At 37.5% G+C, this 5,433-nt stretch overlaps 1 long non-coding RNA gene across 1 annotated transcript; it reads right to left on the bottom strand.

Annotated features, from left to right (window-relative positions):
• Window positions 1–2,823: 2,823 nt before the first annotated feature.
• On the bottom strand, window positions 2,824–4,845 carry LOC122727844. Its single transcript, XR_006353207.1, has 3 exons — window positions 4,727–4,845; window positions 4,120–4,245; window positions 2,824–2,889 (listed from the first exon to the last, which is right to left on the bottom strand). It is a non-coding gene; the product is annotated as an uncharacterized LOC122727844 (long non-coding RNA).
• Window positions 4,846–5,433: the final 588 nt, after the last annotated feature.

Here is a 5,433-nt window from a genome sequence, read left to right as displayed (position 1 = left end):
AAGATTTATAAAGATGGAGCAAACTTAGCCAATAATGCCAAAAGCAATTGTCCCTTATTATAAACTCATTTCATCTCACACACTTGAGAGGCCTGCAGAAGCATGAAAGGGAGAGGGTATGAGGAAGAGGGGCAAGGATGGACTTGGATCTCCATCACTTTGGAGACAGGAACAGCCAGATCTCTGGAGGTGGGAGATTCACAGGGTCTCAAGTTTAGGTGCAGTTACCTTCAGTCCTGGCAAGAGGAAGAAGAGGATTCACAAACCACTTGGAGGCAGCTAGGTGCACAGCAGATAAAGTTCTGGGTCTAGAGTCAGGAAGTTGTTCAGTCATTTCAGTAGTGTCTTATTCTTTGTGACCCCATTTAGGGTTTTCTTGGAATGGCCTGCCATTTCTTTCTCCAGTTCTTTTTACAGGTGAGGAAACTGAGGCAAACAGGGTTAAGTGACTTGTCCAAGGTCACACTGCTAGTAAGTGTGTGAAGATTTGAACTCAGGAAGGTGAGTTTTCCTTACTCTGGGCGTGACACTCTATCCACTGCATGACCTAGTTGCCCTAGGAGTCAGGAACATCAGAGTTTATATATCATTTCATATACTTAGTAGCTTTGTGACCTTGGGCAATCGCTTAAACTCTCAGCCTCAGTTTCCTTACCTGTAATAATAATAAGAGCACCTTCTCAGAATTGTGGGGATAAAAGGAGATAACATATGCAAGCCTTGAAGTATTACACATATGTTAGTTATTGTTATTATCTGCTATTTTTACAACCTTGACATCACAGTTGTCAAGGTTGCATGGAAGTTTGGGTGGTGCAGTCTCAATGTTATAGACCATTTCTGCTTTCTTCTTCTGTCTGCTTCCCCTTCTCTTCCCCTTTTCTGGAACATCAAATATCTGGAATTTTACTAATGGAACCTTTCAACTCCCATGTATTAACTATACTCAGTTTTGGAATAATTTGCTCCTTCACCTTTACCCGTTAGTTTCTGTAGCTTCCCTTCAAAACATATCAAAGCCACCCTTCCACAAGAGGACTTTCCCTTCTAGCTATTAGCACCTTGCCTGTTCAAAAATATTCTCTATATTTTGTATATGTACCTCTTTATTGGCATGGTGTCTTCCCCATTATTATGTTAACACAGTGCCTGACACAGTACCCCCTTTAATAAGTGCTTGTTGACTGCCTTACTCACTGATGGCTTACCTTTCGAGACCACTTTAAAATGTACAGATCTTTTTAATAACCAAACTATGTGCTGCCTGTCATCTTCTCTGCAAGTCTTACAATGGCTTTTGGTCAAAAGCAATAAAATATGACCTAGTGGTTTTTCACTTATAGAGATCTTTGTATCCTGGAACAAATAGAAGCAATTCTTTAAACTTATTTATTTCAACATTTCAAAGCAAAATCACAGTATCCAAAATGACAGCTCTACAGTGCTTCAGCAATGAACCATCTGTTTGTTGAATGAGAAGGCAATACCTGTTTTTTGTTGTTTTTTTTGTTTTGTTTTTGGTGGGGCAATGAGGGTTAAGTGACGTTACCAGGGTCACACAACTAGTAAGTGTCCTGTCTGAGGCCTGATTTGAACTCAGGGCCTCCTTAATCCAGGACTGGTGCTTTATCCACTGCACCACCTAGCTGCCCCTGAGGCAATACCTGTTAGGTGACATTTCCCTCCCCATACCTCAAAATAAACTAGAATCAACCAAATCAATTTTTTTCAATAGAGAATGCAAGCTAATGGTCATCCCACCCCTGGAGTTAGAAAGCATGGTATATGAAAAAGAGGTTTTGTTCATGAATTGAAAACTTTACATATACAAGTATTGCTAGGCTTAAGAAAGATAAAGAGTTGGAAAAAGCCATGGTCCTTGCTCTTATGGAGGGTTACCATCTAGTAGGGGAGTGGCTCCTATGCTGCTAACTCATGTAACAAGAAGTAGAAAGGGTTATGTATAAGTTCAGAGGAGAGAGGTTGCTTTACTTGGGGTTCTTGAAAGTGCTAGACTTGGAGTCAGAAGGCAGGGTGGCATAGTAAAAAGAGCTTGGAATTTGGAGTAAGAAACATTGATTCCAATTCTGGTGCTGTCCTTAACAATCTGCAGGACCTTGGGCGAGTCATTTCTTTGGGGCCTCAGCTTCCTCACTTATCAAATAAGGGAGTTGGACTGGTTGATCTTTAAGGGCCCTCCCAGCACTAGTATTTCATCATTCTGCTCTCGTTTATCTCTTTAGGAAATGTCCTGACTGCCCATGCTGTGGACCATTCCTAGCTCCTTGCCCAAGTCAATATGTATTTGTCCTCTGTTTCATTCCTAGCTAATCTGATCAGTTACCCTTTTATGTGATAGAGATTAATGTAATGCCCTTTCCTGATAGGATTTTCACATTTTGATGAGGGTCTTTTAGAGTCAGTGCCTTGGAATAAATAACACTAGCATTAGAAATTTCAGGTACATTGGTGGGCTGATTGCATTATAATTTACTGCAGTTTCCTTAACTGATACCTCTTGTGATCTCATTTTAGAATCATTTTTCATTTTTGCTTTATAGAGGACTGTGCATGGGAAACTCCACTACAGTCTTATCCAGATGGCTCATTGTATTATAATGGTGACCTTGGGTCCTTGAAGGCTATATCAGCAGAGTATAATTGCTTGTAGGTCCTACTAAGATGGAAAGGATTCAAATTTGAAGAAAGGTAATGGGTTATATGCTTGGCATCTAAAGACCAACCTAGGTAGTTTGAAAGGGCTTATTATTAGAAGGTAGGCTGCCAAGTGGTGGATTTATTTTATGTTTATTTTTTTGGCTTCATAAATTCATCATTTTCTTCTACAGCATGGAGGATATTAGTGGCGGCAATTGTGGAGAGTGTACCCTGTGGAAGAAAACATGGATCCTTGAAATATTGAAGTCATTTCACTGTTAGAAGAAAAGCCCCCCAAAGCAGGCATAGGGCAGGGTTAGGAGGGAGGGGGAAGAGGACAGTTGCCATTTGAATTTTAGACTTTCCAGAGGAGGGTGTGATCATTCACAAGTAGCCTGGAGTCTAGATGAATTTGGAGACTATGTGTCTCAATTAGTTCTAATAAATACCCACCCCCATCCCTGGGCTTTTTAGCAGTACTTACTATAGAACTATCTACTTACTTGCTGTGTTTATTGTCAAAATAAACCACAAATTATAATTCCTAAGGGAATCTTTCCAAATTAAATATTCCTATGATTATTATTGGAATCACCCCATCTAAAAAAAGGAAAAAAAAATAGCCAGTGGGTAGGAAGTGTCTTTATTGTTTTTCCCCCATGTATAGCTAATTTATCCTCTAATTAGCAACAAAACTGCCAGTATTTAACCACTGAACCAGCCATTTCCTGAAGCAAAAGAAATGTTTTACAAGGTTGTTTATTGGCTTTATTTTTTTGCTTTCATTTATTTATTTAGGGTATATTTTGATAAGCATGAAGCAGAGTATGAAACTAATTTGCGAATTAGTGTTTCTTTCCTGAGTCACATCAACTGAGTTATCTAGCACTTCTAAGTAGTCCTATTAACTATGACAAAGTAGCAATTCTCTAGATCTAATCCAAAGTACTTAAAAAATGAATAGTGTATTGTGGGCCCTTTGCTAGATGCTGGGGATACAAAGTAAAAAAAAAAAGAATTTCTTGCCCTCAAGTAGCTTATATTTCATAGGGAGAAGGAGAGGACAATGTATAAATAGGAATTTACTTAATTATTTGAGGAGAAAGAATTATTTACTCGGGAGATGACTAGGGCACTAGAATCCTAGTTAATACAGTGTTCAAATATAGTTAAGAGGATAAGATTATCCAGAGCAGGACTTAACTTTTTTTGTGTCTGTCCTGGCCTATTTGGTGGTAAAGCCCATGGACCCTTCCTTAGAATAGTATTTTTAAGTGAATAAAATAAATTAGAATTGCCAAGGAAATCAGTTACATTGAAATGCATTAAAATATGTATAGATGCCTAATATTATTAAAATACGAAAATTTAATCAAATTCATGGACTCTAGGTTTAGAATCCATGATCTAGTCCAACCCCTTTACTTTCCACAGTTACACCTCAGTCATAATCTTAATTACCTGTCATCCATCTTGTTCACCCAAGTTAGCTGCAAATAAATCTTGACTGTTTCCAGAAGTCTAATGCACTCTGAGAGGATGAGATTGCCATCTCTGATGATGTGCTACAGGCTCTGAAGTCTAAATCTGAGAGAAATGATAAAAGTTGACATTTCAATCCAGTTCAAATCAGGTCAATTTAACAGACATTGATTAAATACCGAATATGTGCCAGGCCCCATGCTACATACTGAGAACACAAAGATAAAATTAAGACAGTCCTTGCCTTTGGGGAGCTTACATTCTATATTTCTATAGTATCGTAAATTTGCAAAGGGATTTACATATGTTATAGATATAATATGTGTAAATTTATATATGTTTATGTATATATACACATACACACACATATATATGTGTGTATATATATATATATATATATATATATATATATATATATATATATATATATATATATAAAATCATTTTAACCTCAAAGCAATATAGCAAGGCATTACTATACACAAGAGTGTTAAGAGACTCAAAGTAGACAATGGATAAAAAGCACTTTGTAAAATTTAAAGTAAATTATAAGTGCCAGTTATTGTTATTATTAGCCTACTGTTACCAGTCATCTAGCCTGGTGGTGACTCCATTCCATGAGCCTTCTTCTGATTCACTTTAGCTGAGCTCAAGCAATAGACTAACATAGAGCTGTGCTGGTAAATATTTAACAACCAGGTTCCCTAGGGGGAGAAAAAGATAATTTACACACTTTTGAGTTTAATCTGCATTAACAATACTTTCTTAAGCATAGAAATAAACAAAATAATAAATCAAGCCCTGATTTGTAACAAATGCTAATTTTTAAGTTATAAATGTTTGCACTAAAAATTTAAGAATGGCCTTTCACAAACCTTAAAGCTGACAGAAATGCTTAGGAGCAGAGAGGTCCCATCCCATAGCCACACAGTTAAATGTCAGAAGAAATATCTGAAGTCAGGTCTTCCACATGTCAAGTCCAATGCTTCTAATCATTGTCTCTATGTTGTTTTGTTGTTGTTGTTGTTGTTTTTTGTTTTTCTGCAGGGCAATGAGGGTTAAGTGACTTGCCCAGGGTCACACAGCTAGTAAGTGTCAAGTGTCTGAGCCTAGATTTGAACTCAGGTCCTCCTGAATCCAGGGCTGATGCTTTATCCACTATGCCACCTAGTTGCCCCTGCCTCTATGTTCTTCCTTTCTCCCCGTGGCTTAAGATTAAAAAAAAAAAAATTGTTGAGATTGGTGTAAAGACAATGCATATTTGTCCCTCCTAAGTGATTAGAAAATGGATAT

Source organism: Dromiciops gliroides, chromosome 5, assembly GCF_019393635.1.
Source record: "Dromiciops gliroides isolate mDroGli1 chromosome 5, mDroGli1.pri, whole genome shotgun sequence".
Taxonomy (NCBI): domain Eukaryota; kingdom Metazoa; phylum Chordata; class Mammalia; order Microbiotheria; family Microbiotheriidae; genus Dromiciops; species Dromiciops gliroides.
The sequence above is the reverse complement of the archived record's forward strand: the minus strand, read 5'-3'. Positions and strand labels throughout refer to the sequence as shown.